Genomic DNA, 24076 nt, shown 5'->3' with positions numbered 1-24076 from the left:
GGTACTTTTTGAGTAGTCGCGCCACAATGAGCTGATTTCCTCGTCCTTTGTTGCTATAAAAAATAGACACTAATTGGCTTCGGTCTCGTGTGACTCGCATCGTGCTGATGAAGGTGATTAAGTCACTTCAGATTCCAGTTTTTCTTTCCAACAACAGTTGTGAGTGTTTGGTTTATCTCTTGTTTGTGTCTTACGGCACAGCAGAAATGCGCATTTCAGAGTGACACGGTTGCCATTTATCCCCGTTGACTTCAGCGAATAGGATCATGACTAAAAAAAAAAAAATCACTTCATTGTCCTCGGCGATGCAGAAGGCAGTGGTTAACGCTGTCACCTGACAGCGAGAAGACCCAGGTTTGAATAATTCCACGCAGATTTTGCATGTTTCCTCTATGGCTGTGTTTGTGCACGTGCCCTGTCCTCTACTGGTGATTACCAGGGTGTGTCCGTCGCATGACGAAGTCGTACCTGAAATCAGACTGGGATGAAGCGGGGATCGGTGTCATGACGACATTATGGTGGATTATATTAGACCTGCCATGTCTGCACATTGAAGACCTGCAGAAAGGGCTGCACGATTAGGGGGCAGACGATCGAACACTATCACAGACGTTATGTTTTGAAGGTTTTCCAATGATTCTAAAACTTTTAACAGAAGAAAAAAAAAACAGCAAACTGACTGCACTGCAGCAGCATTATGGGATCACCTCAGTTCGCCATCATTTCATGAACGTATCTGCAGTTGCGACCATTGAGACCTGTCACATCTAAGAAATATCCATGTCGGCTCTTTAGAAGGCAGTGCTCCAAGTGTCTGAAGAATACAAAATCTGCACATTGCTCTTACTCGTCAACATTTTTTTTTAGTTGAAACAGGTGTGCAGGACCTTTATTATTATTTTTGCTTTAAACCACACATCTGCACCATGTTTTTATTGTGAGAAACTCCAGGATTAGAGTTTAAACACTGGGTTTGGAAGTTAGGAATCTTGATTGGCGTGCAAAGTTCGTGTTGTGGGTTTTAAATGTGGAGACTGCTGAAAGTGTTAGTTTCTCTAGCTTTTTTTTCCCTCCAATGCGTGCAACAGAAAATGATGATCCAAAACAAAAATGTTTTACAGTTACTTATTTCTGTACAGGCGGTGGTTACTCGACACGAATTTAAACTGATGTCCAACATTTCCAGTGAAATAGACAAATAGATGACGTCGATGTGTCAGAGCGCCGCCAAGTTTGAAGCGGTTCTCACCTCACTGAGAGACACTTTTATGTTTGTTTCTTTTTTAATTCTCCCCCTTATTTCCATGTTTGATTGCATGAGGAGCGGACTCATCTTCACAAATCTTTTCACTGCCGTAAGAAGAATGAAATAATCAGAATAGCGGCACGCTTGTCACTAATCCAAATCCCGTGATTAGCCCTGTTTGTTGCCACCACAGACACAAAGGCAAGGAAACAACTCGCTGTCAGAATGGCCTTGAAGGGGGAAATGCCCCCCCCCCCCAACCTCCTCCTCCTCCTCCTCCTTCCTCTCTTTTCCTTTCCCCCCAGGTCGTATCAAGCCGCTTTTAATGGCTGCTGTTGTCTCCCACCACGAGCCAATCAGGTCGTGCTCCTGAAGTCATCAGAGGGCTGTTAGCGCACAAACAGCAGCAGCACTCCCACCGTCAGCTGCAGTAAAAACAAGCGCCGGACCTCCCGTGGTCCGAGATGACTCCACCGCCGCCCCCCGACCCCCGCCCCCCACCACATTGTCCTTGATGTGGGATGCAGATTAGACCGTCGGCATGCGAGGTGACACTCGGTCACAGGCTCTGGATGGGGCTCCGGGGCAGAGATTCTCTGGGTGTGTGACAGGCTTCGTGTCGCCTCCCTCTGTTCTGAGAGGGGCCGCCATCTGGACGGAGCGCGGCGAACGCTGGGCAGGGCAAAATAAAGACAGGACTCGCTTTTTTGTTGACGTTCTCTGTTTTTTTTTCCCTCCACCGCCTCTCCCATCTGCCTCTCTGCCCCGTTACCCTCTCAAAAGTCAACCGGAATGAGCTCAGAGTGCAGATTTAAAGTTATAAGAATTATTTCTAAGCATGAAGAAGCTGCATTCGGTCCTCGTATCGACACATTTAGAACAAAATACATTTTCCTGTTTACTGTTGCACTTCATTAAATGGTTGTTGGGTCTATCTGTTAAAAGCACCTTGAAATGACTGTGTTGTATTTGGTGTTGAATTGAATTAAATCACACATTTTATATCTTTTACACGGTATGTCATCTTGTTTGGGGGATTGTTCATATTTTTACCTTCTATACCTGCTATATTTAATTTAGTGTCCATTGGGGGTGTTCAAACAGGACAGGTTTGATTCTCCTGTCAGCTCTTAACTGTGGGCTTAAAAAGAAAAGTTTTAAGCCGAAACTTGAAAGTCGAAAGTTCACACTGGCTGGAAAGAACCTGATACGAATGATAAATACATTATGAAGATGATAGAACATACAAATTCCACACATCAAGTGCATGTATTCCTGGCGTGAGGGGACAGTGTCAGGGCTCATTTCATTAGATTGCTCAACTTCAATGTTACTGGTTTCTTCTGGTAACCGTCAGTGTTGTCAGATACCAAAAGAAACCCGTGTTTACTTTCAGCCCCGGCAGTAACAGAAGCACAGGAAGGGCACAGGCAGTCTGAACACGCTGCGATCGCCTGCCTCCAGTCAGACTGGCTCGTTCCCATGTGTGCAGTTTGATTGACAGTGAAGGCACGGCACAGAAAGAAAAAACAAAAAAACAAGTCGATCCATAGTAGTGGCAACAAAAACAAGTTGAAAAGGGAAGGCGTGCTTTAATAAGGACGGTAATGATGAGCTCAGTCTGCTGCTCGACGGCTCAGCTGATCCCCGGTGGTTTTCTTGTCTCTGTATTTGTCTTCTTCATTGAATTTAATGTGATATTTTGATCTTTGTATAATCTCTGTCAGTTTTTAATATTTTCAGTCCTGTCATGTGACCAATGTCAGCTCATGTCTTTTATTTTTTTGTTCTTTTTTTTGTTTTGTTTTGTTTTACTTTGTTTCCAGACTGGATTTCTTCCCAGAGATTCCTGTTGGGAGTTCTTGACTGAGGAGCTTCTCCATCGCTTCCCTTCAGGATTTATTTTTGATAATTTTTTTTTCACACTGGGATTTAGACTCGAGGATTTGGTGAGAAGTGCATGCTTTTTCTTGCCTTTTCAGCCATGAAATTCCCGCTCGCTGAGTGTGTGCGTTTGTGTGTGTGTGTGTGGAGGGTTTCATTGTCACAGAGGAAAAATGACAACATTGCAAGGTGTAAAAATCGGCCGTGTGGAGACAATAACAGCTTTCAGTCGGCGTCTGAGAAATCTACAAAAGGAGTATCGCTTTTAGCGACACTCGGGTGACACGCAGAGCCGGATTGTTTATTTGTTGTTGATTCCTTTGCGTGCCCGGGTTTCTGATTATCCCCTCGCCTTGTTTACGAGACATGACCAGAAGTTTAAAATGACATTTTAGTGTTGCGGCTGCAGAGTTGGAGAAAACATCCACAACACAAAGGTCATCAGATAATTACTGTTTCATGTATACAGACACCTAAGCAGGGCATGAGTTATCTTACCTTGTTGTTTTCCTATGTGCCCTTTACTTGGCCCTCTGTTCTCAGAGTTATGGAGGCTGCACTACAAATTATTTAGGTGTGCTGGAAGGAGTCTGGGTTCAAATTTGGTGCATCAGAGCAGTGAGCTCATGGTCAGACCAATACTGAAGGATTGTTTGACTGCTTTGCTGCGTGTATATACAATGACATATTTATGGTTGATTCCAGCTCGGAGTCGGAGAGGCATTACGTCTACCACTTCCTAAATGGAAGAAGTTTATTTATTTGCTGCTCCACACACCAGAATGAGTGTCTTTTTTTTTTTAATGAAATCTTTGCAAGTTTGATTAGTGGTGGCCCTTTTCTCTGAATAAAACATGGAGGCCAGTCCTGCTGTCCTATATCTATCTGAGTGATCCAAAAAAAAAAAGAAAATCAACAATATCCATCAGAGTGGGTCTCAAATGCACATTTTTTGGACTGAAAGAAAACCCACATTTGCTTAAATTGCATGGAAGTGTCAGAATATTTTGGAAAAAACACGAGTGTGGGTTTTGAAAGGGCGTAAAATTACATCTTGAGGATAGGTTTTTGGTGAGTGGATCTAAAAATAGAACGGAGCAAATGGAAATCCAAAATATGTGATCATGCACGTCCCTCTGCACAGTGTTTTCTGTCCGGGCTCGCTCGGCACCACCGCTCCTCCAGAAGACTTCAGCAGGTTTATTGGACAGAAATGTAATCAATCATATATAGATTGAAACTGATTTTGGCTCAATGTTGAAATCATTATTTTTTGATATATGTGTTCATATATCAGTATTATGTCTGTGCTGGTTTCAACTGCAACCAACCTGAACAAAGACACAGACTCTGTGGCATAAATGTAACATGGCCTCATGTTGAGCAGGCACAGAGTGAAAGGCTGGGCGAGTGCGTGGAGAAAATACAGTAAAAATGAGATCCAGATGCTGTGATATGCATGAGTGCATTTATTTGTTTTTGTGCTTGGTTTTTTTTTTTTTTTTTTTTTTTTAACTCACAAATAACATATCCTCAAAATGTGATTTTTGTGCAAATGGAAAACATGCAAACTCCACATTGAAAGGCTCCAAAGCCCAACCCAGACGAGCGCCAACCACTGCGTCACTGCATCAGACGCAGGTGAATTAAAAATAATCACATTTAAGAAGCTTTTGCCCCATTGTTTTGGATTTTAATTTAAAACTGACAAAGAATTTGAATATAATAGAACAAGGACAGATCATGCTGCCGTGTCGCAACCATCTGCTGGCAGAAAAGATGAGCTTTCAGTTCGTAAAATAATAGTTTTTCTTGTTTTGATCATGAAAAATCTTATAAAGATCTTCTGCCAGTTGCCATCGGGATGCCTCCAATTTATTCAAATGATGGAAAGATTCTAGTCGTTGAAGCAAAACAAGCCCCAAATCGTTTTTTTTTTTATCCCCGGTAGCAGCTGAACACTTGTGCATTTTGTCTACACAAATCCCATTCAGTCAGTGTTTTGAGCGGGTGACTATTCAATTATGAAGCGATGTATGATTTTGTGCAGGATTGAACATGTTTTTCTTGTCTTGAGTCGCTGTTGCTCTGGACTTATTGGACTTTTTTTCGTTTGATTTTTGTATGAAAAGTGTTTGAGAGAAAAATAACGTTTCTGCATGGAAGACCATATCTAAACTTCTCATGCGGCTTTGGCTTCCTTTCAGCGTCGATGCACCTTTCACACTTTCACAAAGTGTCCTTTTTCTTTCTATGAGCCCTCTTTGTTTCAAATCCTTTCTCAGCAGCACAATCGGCATGTGCGGTCTGTGTTGCTTGTAAAGGTTTAATTTGTGGGAGTGGCTCGAGAAAACACGAGGAGTACGAGGAGAATGATCTAAGAGAGGCGGCGCCGTGCGATCCGCCCTCCTTCGACCTCCCCCAGGCGGCCGGGTGGGGGGGGGGGGGGTTGTTTAGAGTTTGGGAGTAAATTGCCTCTGAGGTTGGTGCAGCTCCAGGGGATCCAGCTTCCGCCACCACGTACAAAACAGCTGGATGAACCAGCTGCAGGGCAGACGCTGTCTCTACCTGCCTGCGCGTGCAGGTGTGGCTCAGGCAACCGGTTCGATTCCAATCCGGCTGAACAACACCGGCCACTATTTCCCACTTGATCAATCAAAACGGTGTGTGGTGAGTAACCTGCAACTCTGCCACCTCCACATTAGTAATAATACTCCAATAACAGAATGTAAGAACATTTAGCGAGATTGTTTTTTCCACTGTGCGAGTAGTTTTAGATGGAAATCGGAGACAAATCTCGCCATTGTTGTAACATCTGAGCACACTCGTGTGTCTTTCTCCTGCGGTGACGTGTCCAAAAAAAAAAAGAGTCCACACTGTCCCCCAGAGCCAAACCCAGGATAATAAAAATCCGTGGAGACGTTGACACTTCTGTGTGTTTGCCACTGCGAGAGCTTTTTTTCCCACTCGTCGTTGTCATTATTGCCGTAAAAATGTTTGTCAGTCGCAGCTGCAGATAATTAAATTAGCAGCTCCGTGTGAATCCAGTGGTTAAATCGCAGTGTTGCTGCACCTGCTGTGTGCAGAAATGCGACGCCGCTGCCTGATTGATGCGCCCCCGCTTGTGGCTGCAGCCCTACCCGCGAGACTCGTAATGAGGTTTTTCCACTCGGCGGAACTCGCCAGAAACCAAAAAACATTGTTCCTCCTCCCGCGAGCTGGAGGCGACCTGACGTGGTCACGGGGGCACTTGATCACAATGTAGTCCTCTCCCACACCTAATCCCTGCACCTCTGACCCCGCTCCTGCACCCTGACCCGTCTGATTGGACGAGATAACGAACGCCTTCGGGCCACGTGACGTGACGTCGGGGCCGCCGGGAGGCCAGGGGCCTGGTATTTGATTAGGTCAGGTTCCCAGGAGCTTGGCTGTGTGAGTCCTCGGGGGGGCTTTGTTAAGAGATTATAGGTGAAATAAAACCACGTACCAGTAAGTGACTGTGTGTGCATAAATATTTACACATATAAATAGACATGCGGGAGTGTATTAAGCCTGGCTGCTGCTATATGCTCAAAAAAAAAAAGAAAAATTGCTGATTAGTCATTTTTCTGAGACAATCGTACAACCTGAAGTTATTGGATTTTTGAATTTTGACCTTAATGTGTGACAGGTTATTAAATTCTGCTGAGCTTTACACAACCAAATGCCTCAACTTGAGATTAAACGTTATTGTTTCAAACGCGCCCAACATGTCTATATTCTCCAATGAAACAGAGTTTCTGTTCCATGATTGTTCCCACACGGATGCCACTTTAACAGACACTGTGATATTTATACATCTTGTTACTGCCCCGCTCTTTTTCGTGAAGCAGGGAAGATGAATGAATCACCACATTTATTTTTTTTCAGTCTTTGGAAGGCGATTAAGGTCGATCGACTAGTTTGACTCTCCCTACCCAGCGGCAATATATCACAGCTGAGTGAAGACGGTCGTCGCTGTAGATTTTCTCAGCCTCGAACCTCAGCTGTCAGACTCTTGAGCACAATCTGTAGTCCGAGCAGTACCGCAACCACTCGCCCCCTCAGTGTAATTCCTGGGGTCCCAGTAGGTTGAAAAACATGTGGATAATCGAATATATATATGTCCAAAGCCACAGTTTTCAAAGTGGCGGTTCACCGTTGTGAAGGATAGTTATTTTCTGTTTCAACGACTGGTTCAAGTTTGTGATGTTTTCTTCCTTATCTGAAGTTGCAGCTAATGTCTTGTTTGGGAAAAATAAATCCTCAAGTGAAGAGAGTTTGGAAATGCTCAAATCTGCTTCTTTAAAAAAAAAAAGAAATATATATATATATATATATATATACAAAAATAAAAGAGAATCAGGTTCATAGAAAGAGGGAAAGGTGGGATAGTGGTTAACACTGAAGCTTCATGGATGGGGGGGCTTTCTGAGTTTAGAAACCCGACATTGTGTGACTGCATGACTGCGGGGATTATGTGTCCCCCGGCGTCGGTTCGGTGATGGACTGGTGACCCGTTAAAGGTTAACCCTGAACTTTGCCCAGCAGAGGCTGGGAGAAGTCTCAACTCCCCCCGGCGCCTCCATCAAACCCGTTTTCTCTACCGCTTTGTTTGACTCGTTTTGGGTTTTGGGAAACTGACCCAGACTCCAGACATCACCTTGGACAGGTGACACACACACACTCATAGAGCAGCATTCCAACACGGGGTGATTCACAGTGCTTTACAAAGAATTAAAAGAAATTAAAGAAATACATAAAAGCTTTCAAGTAAATATAAATCCAAACAAATAATGAAGCTTTACTGTGAGAGTCAATGCGGCCAGGGGACTATCAGGAGGTAAACCTCCTGCGCTGTGACCTTTACACAGCCTCTCTTAAACCTTATTTTCCACTCCACATGCCAAAACAGTGAAAGCTGTTACTGCAAACCGCTGGAAGGCTGGAAGGTGTTCCGCACTCGGCAAGCTCGGTCCCACATCACAAATGCTTTGGTAATGTTTAGCATGAGCTTGCTCTTAGTAGCAACAACAAAGAAATAGTAGCTTTGGGTAAAAAGCTTTTTCATCAGGTTCATTTGTTTGTTGTGGGTTAAAACCTCACGTGCTTCGAGTTTCTTTTTCAGCCTTGTTCTTTACAAAAGATGTTTTTTCTCTTGAATTTGTAAAACAATCTCGCTCGCATGCAAGACACAAACTACAGCCAGCCTTAAGTCTTTCTTTTATCCAGCAGTGAGGGAGAAAGGAGTCATGTTTTGAGCAAAGTCAAACATTGTTGCAGTGGATTTTAAAAACCAACAAATTACAAGATGATGTGAACGTTGTTGCAGACAGCTGGAAAATGCTCGGTAACGCAGCACCGAAACGCAAAGCCTGCAGTCCAGCGGCGCTGTGCTGTCGGTGGGGCAGGGCGAGCACATGCATTTTAAGGGAGTGGTGAGACGACGGCGTCAGCGTTTCAACATCCTGGCCTGTAATGACATGAGGCTCGAGATGCTGAGCCAGCGAATTTCCAAAAATTTGTGGTCTGGGGGAGAAAAAAAAAATAAACACTGGTTCTGCGCAGACGTGACGCCTATCCGACTACGGGCTGAATACTTCTCCACGTGGCCCAACAGACACGGACAATGCCTTCATTTTGCTCTGAGGACTGGGCTTATTAGAATTCTCAGACTGTAGAGAATTTTTTTTTTCCGGCTGCTCACATTGGATTTCGTCTTAAATGATCGTTCAAACTCCGAGAATGGGGCTCGAGATGAGAAACTCTTCAAAGGATGCTATTCAGCTCCGAGCGGCTCCGCCCCCGCTGCCCTCCCATAGTGCCTGGCTGTCCTCTCCTTCATCGGGAGTAAATGATGAGGCCCTCCCGTGAAGCCGTCGACTGCATTTGTTGTGACTGCCGGAGAAATGAGGGGAGAAGATCGAAGGGGGGGGGGGGGAGAAGTGACGAACGAAGATTGAGAGAGACAACATGTGATTCGTACAGTGAAAGCCTCTTATTAATGGATGTCTGCCACTCCTTCTGCATGCAGCATCAACTATCGCTGTACACACACACAACAACAACACACTCCTCCTCCTCTTCGTCCTCCTCCTCCTCCTCCTCCTCCTCCTCTTCTTCATGCTGTCAGAGAGATGAATCTCTCTAGGCTGGTGGAAAGAAATGGAGTCGGGTCTCCGCTGGGGAAATGAACTCACAACTATACTTAATCATGTACCTCCACCTTTTCTCTTCTCCCCGCAGCCTCCCTCTCATCTCTTTATCTCTGCTCTTCTCTTTCTTTTTCTCCTTTCCCCTTCCTTTGGCTCGCTTGCCCTCGTGCTCGCCAACGTCTGAACCCAGCAATCGGCCACAATCTCAAAGTCAAATCTCGCCACAGCTTCCTGCCAGCAGAATCCTCGTCCATCGGAGACGGCGGCTCGGGTGAAATTACATTTCACAGCTTTTTTTGGATTCGGCTCGGTGTTACATAACCAATGCTAAGATTAGTTAAAAAAAATAAATTGACCATAATGTGATAAGGAAAGAAAATGTTTGTTTTATTTTGTTTTTTTTTGGTTGGATAAGAAAACTTGTGAAATTTGTAGATAATAATACAAAAGCCGATTAACATGACCTAAAGTGCATTTAACTTGAGAGAACCTTTAAGATTAAAAAAGTATATATAATTTCACGCACAACATTTTTGTTATCTGCTGGTCAGAGTTTGTTTAAGTTTAGACAAGTAAAAGTACGTCTGTGAGGTTTTTATCGTATTTATTGTCGACCGTGGGAAGAAGAACAGTGGCAAGCTGCTTTTCTGCTCATGTACTCGTGTCGTTACTCTGAAGCTTTTAAAAGAGGAGAAAAGGGAAAACAGAAAAGGAGGAAGAAAATGGAGAAGACGGAGGAAACCAAAGACATCGAAGAGGAATTGATTTATTTAAAAAGAATAATTGAAATATTAAAGCGCCATACATTGGTGTAGTTGTTAGCTTTTATGCCTGAATTGAGGATTACTGCCAGTCGTTTCTGTGTAGGGCTTGCTCCTTTTACACAGAAATGGAATGCTGAAAATGATGTTGCGATAAACAATAACAATAAGAGAACACAGACAATCGTATGGACAGACGACCAAGTTGGATTGTTATCACAGTGACAGTCGACAATAAAAACGACTAAATCCCAGGGGAATATAAACTGGGAGCCATGACACTCTGGAGGCAACGTCGCTGTTGTCGTCTCGTATGAAAGATGTGTTGGCAGCATTTCAGATAAGTTGTGTTTTCCTGTATCCACGGAGACGGAGTCGGAGCTTCTTCACACAGTTGTGTGACGAAATCGACTCGCTTTTGAAAAAAAGTTCCACTTTGGGAGTTGTTTTCAAAAGGGATTTCAGTGGCTCCAAACACTGTTGTTCTGTAAACAGACGCTCACAATGCAACAAAAGTTTTGATTTTCACGTGAAAATGTTGTGTAATTGCTCACTGTGATTGTCTCTCTGCGTTTGATGGACAGGCGGGGAAACCAAGAATAGAAGCTTTGTGGATGAATCAATATTTGTTTTATGGAAGGCTCAGAAGAGCACAAGAACCCTGTGCCTTTTGATTTTTTTTTTTTTTTTTAATTGCGTTCCCATAATCATTAACAAGTGGCTGCTGAGGATTCCAGCCTGCATTTATTGTCATAGTGGATCAGACGCTCAGTCCCATCCCCCACCGGATGAATTTGTCTTTCTGTGTCGAATCTCAGTTGAAGAGGCTTTTGACAGCTGTCCCCTCGTCTCCTCGTCATGATTTTGAGAAGCACAAATCTTTTAGCGCCGGCTTGAGAAAGAAACTTCAAAGTGATATGATTGTAACCGTCTAGTTTTCTGCTGATTTTCTGTCCTGAAGCTGCTTCAGCCAACTGACCGACAGTCTGTTTTTTGTTTACCAAGCGTTCTTTTTGTCCTCTGTCGTAAAATTCCATATGTCACTTGAACGTCTTATTGATGACATTTTTGGTGTTTGACTCTTATACTGCTACTTCCCTACATTGTCGATGCTATAATTACTACGGCCACAAGAGGGCTCTATATTGGTGTAAGTTTGTCCAAATATAGATATAATGTCAAGTAACTGTTGCTCTTACTTTGATTACTACTACTACTACTACTACTACTAATAATAATAATGACTACATTGAAATTAATTAGAAAAAAATGTAAATACAGATTTACATTACGACATAATAAATCCCACATTGGACTTTGTTTGTTCATCTGTTTTTAAACATACAATCTAAGACATCAGTTAGGAAATCAGGATAAGAAAAAATATTGTTTCATACATTTTTAGAAACTTTTAGAAAAGTTTATATTTGAAACTTCATTCAAATTAATTTTGTATGGCTTCTTAAAGATAACTGATTGCTTTTGTCTTATTTTTACTGCATTTCTCCTGAGGTGATGAAGTTCTGCTGCAATATAAAGCGCGACCAAAATCAAATCTGTAATGCAAACAGTCCGACGCATCTATAAATCATTAGAAATGTTCTTGTTTTTCTACCTGGACAGGAAGCAAATCGATCGGGATGTTTGTTGGCCCCTCTTTAATGAGATATATTGCAAATTGAAAAGTAATGAATCCTGTATTTAAAAAAAAAAAAAATGTTTTCAGTTATTTGTTTTTTCCTGCATTGTCCTGAGTGAACCCCTTTGCCATTTCTAGTTGGAGGATGAAAACAGGAGGGCGCTCCGTCACAACAACATTAATGTGTCCTGGACTGAAATAGCAGCATGTGACTCACCGCATTAACAGAAGCCAACGAGGCCTCGCAGCATCAAAGAGCGATGAGCACGCACTCTGAAATTCAGATTTTAGACATGAATAAATGACCCATCAGGGAAAAGATGAAGTCCAGTGTGCTTCCCGCAAACAACCGGACAAATTGAACGTCTCAGGTGCCATCATCATAGTATCAAACTTTTTTCCATAAAGAAAACATTCAGGTGAAACTGAAATGAGTGTTAAATGTACGAAATGAGACAATTTCTCATCAGGTGATCACGGAGGAGCTTTTGTTGCATCTTTTGTTTTCGAGTTACTGCCAAGCAGATAATAAAAGAACCCCAGTTGTCATTTACGGCCTCTTCGTGCCTGATTGTCTGCACCTCACGCTGGATACGTCTAATTCCTGCTCTGCGACGCTCCTCATGGTTTCACAACGTGCCGTAATGAGCTCTGGGTAACTACGGGATATTGTAAAGCAGCGTACAACGCCGTTATACGATGTTTTGACGACCTGACCGCAACGATCTCTCACCTCTTGTTATTTATAATGGATTAGACAATGACCTGTAAATGCCTATTTATAGAGCTCAGCCTGCGCTTGCATTCATATGGAGTCATCGCTTCTGTAATAGTGAGTCATTAACTTTGAGGAATTTAGACATTTCCTTAAAAATTTTTTTTTCCCCAAGTCGTCGCTTTAGACCTTATATATTTCCACACTTGCTCACATGTCCCCACAAAATGTTATTTCGCATGTAGCGAATGGTTTTTGGACACTGTGTCATGTAATCTCAAGCTCAGTCGTGGAGTGAGCATGGATTTGGTGAAAATTGCTCCTCGCGGTCTCTCCCGTAGTGTGTGAAGAGTTAGCCGTGTGTGTGTGTGCGTGTGTGTGTGTGTGTGTGTGTGTGTGTGTGTGTGTGCGTGTGTGTGCGTGTGACCTGCGAAGGTTTCACAGTCACGTGGCTCCACGGCATGCTGGACACGCTGCTGTGCAGATTAGTGTGTTTGTGTTTCCTGTGCAAATTATATGTATCTTTGTGTATTTGTGCACACGTCCTGTGCAGATCATACTGTGTGTGTTTGTGTGTGTGTGTTTGTGTGTGTGTGTGTCCTGTGCGAAGTGTCGTGCTGCTGTCTGGTCGTATTATCTCTGACGACTGACAGCCGTGACAGCAGAGAGCAGCTTATTAAGACCAAGGGACACAGAGAAGCTGCGCCGAGTGCTACCAGCAACACGTGTCATTGTATTTTTAATCGAGAGTTAAAAAAAACCATTTATATTTCTGATCATTTTCATTCCTGAATCTTTTCAAACATAATTCTGCTGTGGCCAAAGGCCAAGAACCAAATTGGGCTGAAATCATTTCAATAAAATCCAGTGGTGCTCTCTTCTGCTGGTGCACATTTGATCAAATTAAACTGACATTTAACAGTCCAATTCCCCCCCCTCAAAAAACCATTTCATCGTAACAATTAAACTCCACTGACAGATCCTGTACATTTCTAATGTAATATATATTTTTACTCATAATCTCTCTGAGTATTTCCCATCATCGTAGTAGACATCTGGTGCTCGAAGCAAAGTGTGCTCTTTAGTTCTCAGTCTTTTTTTTTTTGGGGGGGGGGGGGCTCTTTTTGTAATCCTGGCCCCTGCCCTTTTAAGGACACGGAGATGAGACTTTATCTCTTCCAAACTGGATCTGTGTCAGGACCAGAGGTTTGGCATTTGTAACCTGGATGAAACTCAGGCCGGTCAGAAATCCTTCATGGACGGATCACCTAATGAGCGTATTGGGGCCCCCGAGGTCTCGCAGTGCCCTTGGGCCTGTGCTTTGATATAAAGGCTCAACAGTGAGAGTGTTTGTGGACTCGCTAAAAAGGCCTAAACGAAGCTCAAGGAAAAGCACCACAGCTTCAGAAATGCACAGAAAACACAAAGATTCAAAATATGTGGACAAAACTGAAGTAAAGGACAATAAAATGCTGCTAAAAAAGGACTTAGAAATACTTCAAAATGCCAAAAACTGCAACGAGAACATTAAAACAATATGTATGAGAGGATAAAACCGAATCTTCTAGAAAGAACAGAGAACCCTGAACATGTAACATGACCACAACGGGAAACAATACCACATGCAAGAGAGACACAATTATTCTAGGGAGGAAAAAAAAAAAATGTCCAAATGATTTAAATGCTGATCTCGAGCGAGAAATTATCAGTCCATTCTTCATCTATAAAGCTCTTATCAACTTCAAGGTCGCTCGAGGTGACAAACAAACGGCAATTTCTCCAGTGGGTGTTTGGACTGCGGGAGGAAACCAGAGTACCGGGAGAAAATCCACACACAAAGTGCTCACCAGTATAAGTTCCAGAGCAACACTGAAAGAGACAAACCCATTCCAAGGAAATGAAACAACCCCAGAGAGGCAACATGGCTGCAAAAATGACCCCACAGAGATGCATTCTGACTCCACTGACACAGAGATGAAGGCAACGTGGTAAAACTGTGTAAATGCAAAACGTCATTTTGTCTCGTCGCCCGAGCACTTTTGGAGAATACATAAATATTTTCACGCGATATAAAACAATGGAGCCGCCCACACCGCTCATTTCCCCAGACGTTTATCAACCAGAGGTCTGGCGAAATCCTGAAAAATAGTCAAAAGCCAAAAACAAACATTCAACCATCTCCTCTTCTTTATTTATTTTCGGTTTTCCCAATGTTTGCGGTGTTTGTCGTAGTCGGCGGAGGACCGAGGCACAGTGTGTGTGTGGGCAGACGGGGGAAGATCGAGCGCCCCCGGAGCCTGCGATGGAGCAGGTTATCAGAGTCGTGGTCAGGGAAAGAACAGCTGGTAGTTTTGTTTGCTGCAGGCTGTCAGTCGTTCTCCGCTGCATCTGAGCTGCAGCACCACCACCACATGTTGGAACCAAGATCACCCCAAGGTCTCCCAACTTTTGTGATATTTATATTTCACCCACTGAGTGTCTGTCGATGTTCAGTATTTCTTGTATGAGGGTCAGTTGTAGCTAATACCACTGGAACATATTTTCCAGTCCCACGATGCGTATGTGAGTGAAAATAACCCGACATGTAAATGAATAACTACCGCCCACATCTTTCTGCTCCATGATTTGAGATGAGGTCTTTTAAATCTCCTCACGGAGGGATACGCTGACCTAAATAGTATCATAGACAATCTCACAATTATGTGCAGAGACCAAAAAGGCAAAAAAAAATAAAAATAAAGTGCAAATAATGAATATGTTTTGGAGGAAGTTTTTATACCGGGTCTCATGTTGGAAAGATTCTGTCCTGGTTGCTATTCCCCCCTGCAGAGACTCCTGGAGGCTATGGAGCGCTCTTACTGCACATGTGCGTATTTCCCCCTCCCTTCCCGTTGAAAATAGTTCCTTTTGCTCATCCAATTGTAAACAAACATGTCTGACCTGTAGTGGTATGACTCACGGTCCATATTCTAGTTTAATAGCTGAGAATCTCCCCTGATAGCATCTGATTTATCATCAGTCCATACGATTTTGCTCACGTTGACTTGTATAGGGTTTTGTTCTCTGCACGTTGTTGTCATTGTTGCTGCAGTGTAAACGCACACCAGAGTCTCAAGGTGACCAAAAAAAAGAAAAAGAAAAAAAGACATGTATGGAGAGAAAGAAAAATACTCAATGACCACAAACATGTTCACATAATGGAAGGCAAATGACTTTACAGGAGAAGATAAGTGCTATCAATAGTAAAAACGACAAGAAATGGATACAAAACAACCACAAGGTGGACGAGATGAAATTCCCATGAAGAAATGGACGCTGGGAGAATATTATAACTAAAGTAAGACTCATAACAGCCACAAAACTCCCACAATAACCATTAAAGGGACACCAAATATGACAACATAAACTAAGACCACAATATCTACCAGAAGTGTATAAAATGTATCTTCACTACAAGGCCAGTCCCATTTTTTGTTTCTGCGGCTCCATTCAGACCTGATTGAAAGTGTTTTACAGGAATCCGTGAAAGAAAAACAAACAATATGAAAGGTTCTCCGGTAATGTTCAATAACGTAGACAAAAGACTTGATAACAGCAAACTCCCGCTTTCTTGTTCGCTGCCAATGATGCTGGGAATTCGTCTGCTACCAACACATCTTTATTCCCGGAGCCAGAGAATGTTCTCTCCAACTAAAGGACGTCATGACACAAGGTCTGCTGATCAAACAGTATCTGTGCAAACCTTGGTCGGCTTCAGCGTAATGCTAAAGCCAACAGCTCATTCGTGTGTTTACGTAGTGTTGCGGCCGCTGCTTGGCAGGCGGGAACAACAGAGACGGCAACGCCGTACAAACAGGATAAAAGGCTAAATTAGAGCCTGGGCATGCTCCCAATGCACAGCGGCAACACTGACACAACTCCTGTTTCTTTTTTTGGGTTAGAGTCTGCGTCATCTATCTGGTGGGACAGGAGTTATTTCCAAGGCAAGTTTTATTTTTTTTTATACACACACAAAAAAAAGTACGTTTTTAAAGTCGACATTCTCAGCAAACGGTTGAGTCATCATCACTTATTGATCGATGAACCCCCGCAGAGGCACAGCTAGCTCGGCTCTATAGGACAGTACAAAACAGCAGGTGAATATACGGCGGTTGAATCCTTGTAATAGATTCTTAGTGGCACCTCTGACCCGCTCTGCTGTCCTGAAGCGGACTCTGTGCATGAGAATATTCAGTGTGTAGGCAGCCGGAGCACAGAGAAACACAAGAGCTCTTGTGTGTCAATGTGCAGCACTGTTTTGCGTGTGTGTGTGTGTGTGTGTGTGTGTGTGTGTGTGTGTGTGTGTGTGTGTGTGTGTGTGTGTGAGAATCTGTAAAATGCGAGGCTATTGTCGTATTATTTATACAGTCCGTGTGGGTGGGCAGCGCAGAGCCAGAGGGCAGCACATGTTTACACTGCAAGAGATGGAAAGAGATCCTCCACGGCGCCATCAAACACTCATCTTCTGCTTTCTGAATCTCAAGTAGCTCTTCCTTCAAATTCCAGGCTTATTTACGTGGTTTCCTCCAGATTTGGAGGAAAATCAGCAGTCAGTATCTGAGCGTTAACAGCTTGTTTGCCGAGATAAAGATCTGAATTATGCTAATTTACAAATACACCAAAGTGGGACGACCTCAAAGTCATAGGCAGACAACCTGATGGAAATGTGGTTCTGATGCTACTTGTCTATGTTGATGGATTCGATTAACGCTAAGGCCACGCGTTGCCTCCGACAACCTCGAACTACAGTTTTGACGTGGCAAAGACCGTCGGGGGGGGGGGGGGGAATTTGCAAACTGCTAGTGCTGTGATTGGTCGTCTCTACTACTACTCCATATTCAGAAACTCCACATGTGATCCAGATGATCGCATAGCAAACGAGCACTTCGTGAGAGAACGAGAGTTAGTGCCACTCACAATCCTTTGCACACGATAACAGACGTCTTCCGGATTGGAGGCTTGACTGTCACGGACGTAGTTTGGATTCCAATCCAGGTGTGGTCACGATTCTTTTTTTGTTGTTTCTTGTTTGGACGTTCATATGACATCTTAAAGGCATCTTTGCCTGTGTTCAGTGGGTTGCAACCGAAGCTTTAATTCACAGCATCACTGACAATCTTTGTGCCAAACTCCTCATTAAGACCAGAAACATTTACTTCACCGGCAGGTTTCCTGCAGTTTCGCTACCGATCCTTCCTCAGCTATGAAACTCGCCTTGGAAATTCCAAGGGTGAAGGGATGACGTAGGCGCTAAGCACCACCCGGTGCGTACTGTAGACACAGTAGTATTCTGAGGCCCTGAGTCATACCTTTATTTTCCCAATACATTAACTTTCTACACTATTTTAGCATCATCTGCCTCGTTGATGGATCTTTGTTGGATTTAGTCCTGCAGATATTCAGTCAGTAGGGACTTCTTCCACCCCACCTTGCTTCAGTATACTGAACATTAACATTAGTATTAAAGTATTAAAATGGCTGTAATACCTTTATTCACTCTTGTCTTCCTGCATTGCTGCTGTTGTGAGTCGATTAGCCACAAGAGGCCGCTATAAATCTTTACTTACCTATCGCAGGTGCAATTGGCCCTCTTTTCTCTGATAACCCTGGTTTTCTGAAGCCATTTGTTGTTATTTCTCTAACATTGCTTATCCGATTGACAATCAATGGTAAGGTAATTTTTAGTGTTTTTGTATGCATCTGCACTAAAATGGTTGACGTTAAAAATTGTTTGGTCTTGCACTATTTGGTGTAACTTTGACCTTTTGAAAGCAAGCAGAGGAATGAATTACTTTTTCTGTCTGTTGATTAACAAGCTGTTGCGACCTCTCACCTCCAACCTGCTGCTTTCTGAGGCATTTCTGTGCTTAGTTAGCATATTTTCCCCGTTTTGCCCTTCCGTACCACAGCTTTTAAATAGATTAGTGTAGTTTTTGTTGGTCAACATCCTTCATGGAAAATTTTGCCATGACTTCAAAAATCTGATGGAAAACTTTTTTTTCTTCTTCTAAAATGATGAACAGTATTTTGGAGTAGCAGTTCAAACTAAAATCCATATTGTGAATGTTAAAATTCTACGTTTTCCTTTTTGTGTCATGTTTGAATGTTCTGAGTGTCTCTGCCTGAGGATTCTCTGGACAATTTCGCTCTATATTCCACAATTCAAAACAAGGTTGTACTGCACTAGGAAGTACGAGCAATTGCACTGTCGTACTGTGTCACTATGATCTCTCTCTCTCTCTCTCTCTCTCTCTCTCTCTCTCTCTCTCTCTCTCTCTCTCTCTCTCTCTCTCTCTCTCTCTCTCTCTCTCTCTCTCTCTCTCTCTTGCAGCATCATCGTATTAAAGTAAAACAAGGAACGACAAGGACACCTTGAATACAAAATAAAAGGAAAAAATATATTTGAAAAGTATTTCATTATTTACTCATAGTATAAGAGGGAGGATGACATGGATGTGAAATAATGATTAAAGAAATGAATTCCATACATTAAAGTGACAAAGCGGTGGTAAAACTGAGATTAAAACACAAATATAAAACCAAGTAGTTATGTAGTTAAGTAGTGAACAGAGTAGACATCTGGTAGAATAGGCTGAGATAAATAACCACACAGAACAAACACATTGTATTTACCTCTTTTAATTCAAAGCTAAGCAGTACAGTTTAGTTTTAAGTCTCCATTTCAGTCGTAATTCTTGTTTGTGTGTGGTTCTCTGTGTTTGCTCTGCTAACACAGGTGACCTGCCCGGTGTTTTTTTTACCCTGTGCTGGTTTGGACAGGACGTAACTGCCTGACAAACGGGGTATGAAATAGAGCTGGAGAGAGAAGTAACAATAACTAACCAATAGAAACACGCGTCTGAGGGTTTCGCTCGAGCCCAACGAGATGTTGGACGTTTTCCATGTCTGAATGAAAACTGCTGAGACTGAATGTCTGCAATAGCTTTGAGGAGGAGGAGGAGGAGGAGGAGGAGGAGGAAACCGGAGCAGGTGCACGGGGGAAACCCAACTCCTCACCCCTGCCCTTCCCTGCCTCGTGACCCCCCCCCCCCTCACATCAGCCTGCTAATCCAGCCAGACTCTCTCTATGAGGAAACTCCATCCTTCACCTTCCTCCTCCTGTTTACGTGCTTCCAGCCCACTGCACCACCCCACCCACCCCGGTGGGCCAGTAAACCTGACCTCCAACCTCACAACAAGCAGGGAAGTGTTGGTGTTAAGTCGTTGAGTCGTCTGGAGGATCTTTACCACGTCCCTCTCACAGTAGCAACAATTTCACAGTGGGGGGGGGGGGGACAGAAAGGCAATACAAAAAGGCGTTTGCCTTGAAACAAATTGCAGAAAATGTTGTTGACCCGTCGACCTCTGTTTGCTAAAACCGGGTTTTATCTCAGAGGGGAAATAATGATTCACACCGCGGTGCTTCGTTGTCTCTTTCTCCGGTTCTTTCTCGGATGTGAAGAAAGTTAAAGACACATGAGAGATTAATTAGATTCTACACAAACTACAGAGGCTGAGTGCAGAAACTCAGGGGGGATATATATGATACAAATCGATCATAGTCACATTAATTCTAAGACTGTGTGTATAAAATGTAAATAGAGACTGGATGCCTTGATTTGATATTCTCCCAAACATCATGATTTATTTTCAGTGAGAGATACATTAGGGCTTTAAAGCATTACTTTTCATGTAAAAAAAAATTTTAAATGGTGAATACATATTTCAAAAACGCTGGGGACGTGGACAACCAAAGCTAAAATGGCAAGTGGTATTTATTTTGAAAGCGAAGCTGTCAGGTTTTGATAAAACCAAAAATGTTGTCGACCCGAGTCTCTCTCTGATAGATTAGGAAAGTCTGTGTTTGATGTGGAATTATTGAAAACCAGTGGCTGCCTGCAATAGTCAGATAAATGCATTTCAGTTTGTTTTGAACAGAAAGCACATTTTACCTTTCTTCTATAATCTCTTCATCCAATCGGGATCGCAGACACGTGGAACGTAACCCAGGTGACGCTGGACAAAGTGCAGAGCACTCGTCAGGTCGTCTGTCCATTCCAGGAGGAACAGACCGACAGACAGATTGATCACAGTTACTTAACAAAAGGGCAATTGGGAGTCGTAACAACATGCATATCTTAGTTTTATACGAGGATGCCGTAACATGAGTAAATGCATATATGCACAGGTAGCCCATGTAATCTTTAAAAAGATGTGCCGGTTTCAGTTATTCATTTTCTCCACATGCAGCTACAAAACTTACTACAGCTACAAAAATTAAAGCCCCATTTGCACAATGTGTTCAAGAGAAAACAGAACACTTTCGTTGTGTTTTGGTGTCCATTTACAAGACAACGGTGGTCGGAGAAACTGAAAATGCAACTTTTCAAACACACGCCGACTCCTCCTTCTTGTAAATGGAAGAAAACACAACTTTTCTGAAGCGTTACTACTTCACTTGCACACCACGGTCAGAGTAAATAGTTTTGCATGCACTGTACATGAGTAGACAGACAATAACAACAATGTTTTCCTCCAAAGTGTCATGACCCCCAGTCCATGCTCTCCTTGGACTTTGTGTACTTTGTTGTATTTTGTATATGTTTCATATACCTAGTATATATCCATATATATTTAGCATAGCATCATATGGCTTTGTTTCTCGCGAAGAATGGTCTCTGCGCACATGACCGTTCACCCTCTACCACAGTGTGGCAGTACTTTCCGTTTTGTTGGAGAATAACTTGGTTCAAGCTGCCGAGCACTTTCTTTATTGATCTGCAGCATTGAAGTCCAAGACTACTGATTCATACTGTAGATGAAAATCTTTAAAAACAACTGATTGAAGTTTGATTTTCAATAAATGGGAGTCATTGTTTTGTGTGCGCGGGGGCCACTTTCTGAGTTGAATCAACGAAACACCCGGTGAGCGTTCACCACTGCACGACCGTGTGTCTGGGTTTACGTGTGTGTTCAGTGTTTCCAGGGACGACGACGCTCTGCAACATGATTTAGAAATGTGGGGCTTTGATGCACCGACTCAAAAACCTCTTTGCAGAGTAAATGCACTGGTTTCAGGTTTTCAGGACATTCGCCTTGTGTATGTCTCATGCACAAGTAAATAAAAGGTTAGTTTGAGTGCTACAGAAAAAAATTAAAACAGATTAAAGAAATGCTCTGCATCAGCCTGCTGAAATACTCCAGGTACAGCGTGCACTCACAGTTTACATTACAGAACGTGATTATAGCAACTTCCTGACGTGGTTCGTGAGCGGCGTCGAGTTTCCCTGAGGCTATAACTTCAGACTGTGTGTGCGTGTGTGTGTGTGTGTGTGTGTGTGTGTGTGTGTGTGTGTGTGTGTGTGTGTGTGTGTGTGTGTGTGTGTGTGTGTGTTTCTTCCGGAGAGGAGATAAGAGCTACTGCCGGTTCCCAGCCCTCCCCGATCCCCGATCCACTCCACTGATCTCCGTCCTTAATGAAGCATCCATCAGCAGAGCTTCGTTAGCTCGGGCGCGCAGCGTCCGCCGACTGCCTCTCAACGCACCGGCGCCGAGCACGCCGCAGGTCGGTGTGCGCTGTAATTATAGGCCGGTCCGCTTCCTCGCGGTGCATTTGTTAATGTGGAGCTTACCGACCAGCCCTCGGGCGCACAAAAACAAAGAGGATGAGCCGGGATGAATTTGCTCTGAATGGAAGCACACACGGCAGATGCGAAGTTAAGGGTGAATATGAGCACCGTCGCCACACGCACCGTGGGTGTTTGTTTGAAGGCATGCACGGCAGATCAAGGAGCGTGTGTGTGTGTGTGTGTGCGTGTGCTTGGAGGACTTTGGATTCACTTGCTTGGTTTTGCATTCAAGCAGTGAAAGGTCTGAATTTTAAGAAGTAAAAGCAGTTTGAGTTGAAAAGCTGAAATGAGCCGTGAGGTGAGTCAAAGTGAATTAGTGGAGTAAACAAGCAAATGTACAAGCAGATCGACGTCGCAGGAACCGGAAAGTGAAATACTCCTGGGATGTTAAGTGATTGCAGGTCTTCAGCAAGGTGTAATTTGTAACGTAGGGGGATTTCCTCCTGCTGTTCCATGCACCCCCCCCCCCCCCCCCTTCTTCTGCGGGAGTGTTTTCATCCCCAAAGGAGCGGCAGGTTTTTTTTATCCCACACAATTAGTCACCATTTACTAATTGAATGTTGAAAGACCTGACGTGTTTCGACGCTTTAAAAAGGGTAACTGTGGGTTAAACTGCACAGATTAGATTTTACAGTATAATCTGGCTTCCTTTTTTTGTAATTACATTTATAATTTTAACATTAACTTGAATATCCACATCTGCTTCAGTTTGAAACATCTCCCTCCCGTTTCTTTTCTTCATCGATTATCTTCATGTCTTACTTTAAGTAGACTTGTAGAGTCAATGGAGACATTTCTTCTCTGAGCAGGGGAATTTATCTTTCAATCAAATATTAGTTTTACAATAAAATTAGTGATGACGGCTTTTCATATCCATAGGAGAACAAAATAAAATAACTAATCTTAGTCGTAGTTCATGACTTTCGTAAATTAAATTTGTTGTAAGCCTTTACATGTAATCAGCTACTGTTGTGAAACAACAGTTAAAAATAGTGGGAAAACACACACAACTGATTCCTCCTCTCCTCTTCCCCACACATTGAGAACCATTGGCATCAGGCATGCTCTCTTTCCCCAAATATAACCAACACAGAATGCCGTTTACACATGTACACGAAAGATGCAGCTGGTCGTATTCATAATGCTTCGTAAAACCAAAACTCCCGATCAAACGATGAGCCGCCACATGAGTACGATCTGCAGTGCCAGATCCTATCTCCGCACACATTCTTTACCATGTCAACACATATGTGACCAGGATTCGGTGCTAAACTGGCAAAATTTCCCGATATTTGATTTTGATTGTCTGTTTTTACAAACGAGAAAACTTTCAGAACCGTTATTTCTGCTCCGGCTGTGTGGATGTCGCTCTGCTCTCAGTTTACTGAAAAATTGCAGCAGAGATTAAGACCTCAGACATGTTTCTTTTTTAGATGTACAGGTGTTTATCAAGTGTTAATCAAAGCACTTTTAAAACACCTCGGACCAGTGCTCCATCTGTACCTCAACTCCTCTTGTAGAGTTAAACAGGCTATTGTGCACCATATGCCCCCCCCCCCCCCCTCCCCCATCTGTAAATGACACCTGAATACACCTTTTTTCAGTTCACTTGGCTCGGATGCAGGGAGAAAAAGGGTTTTGAAGAAGGGACAAAGCAATGTTCACTTTTATTGTGAAACAGTTTCCAAAACAAGCAGCTGATTGAAATGTGAGATCTAATGTCTTACTGTGCTTCTGTTCTATCAAAATCTGAAAGCGAAAAGGAAACACAGTCTGACGCTGATACCAGGAAAGTTCCCACCGAAACCTCCTCAAGGGTAGCGACAGAAAGCGACGTGACCTCCGGCTGATAACGACCAGAAGCAGGTGTATTTGCTGCACTGTTTTGTGAAAAAAATCTCATAAAATCCAAGCCTGCTCACCCTTAAAAATGGGTTCTAAAGATCTTTTGCATTCCTCAACTTGGGGGGGGGGGGTGGGGGCGTTAAAA

This window comes from Blennius ocellaris (genome assembly GCF_963422515.1).
Source record: "Blennius ocellaris genome assembly, chromosome: 1".
NCBI lineage: Eukaryota > Metazoa > Chordata > Actinopteri > Blenniiformes > Blenniidae > Blennius > Blennius ocellaris.
The sequence above is the reverse complement of the archived record's forward strand: the minus strand, read 5'-3'. Positions refer to the sequence as shown.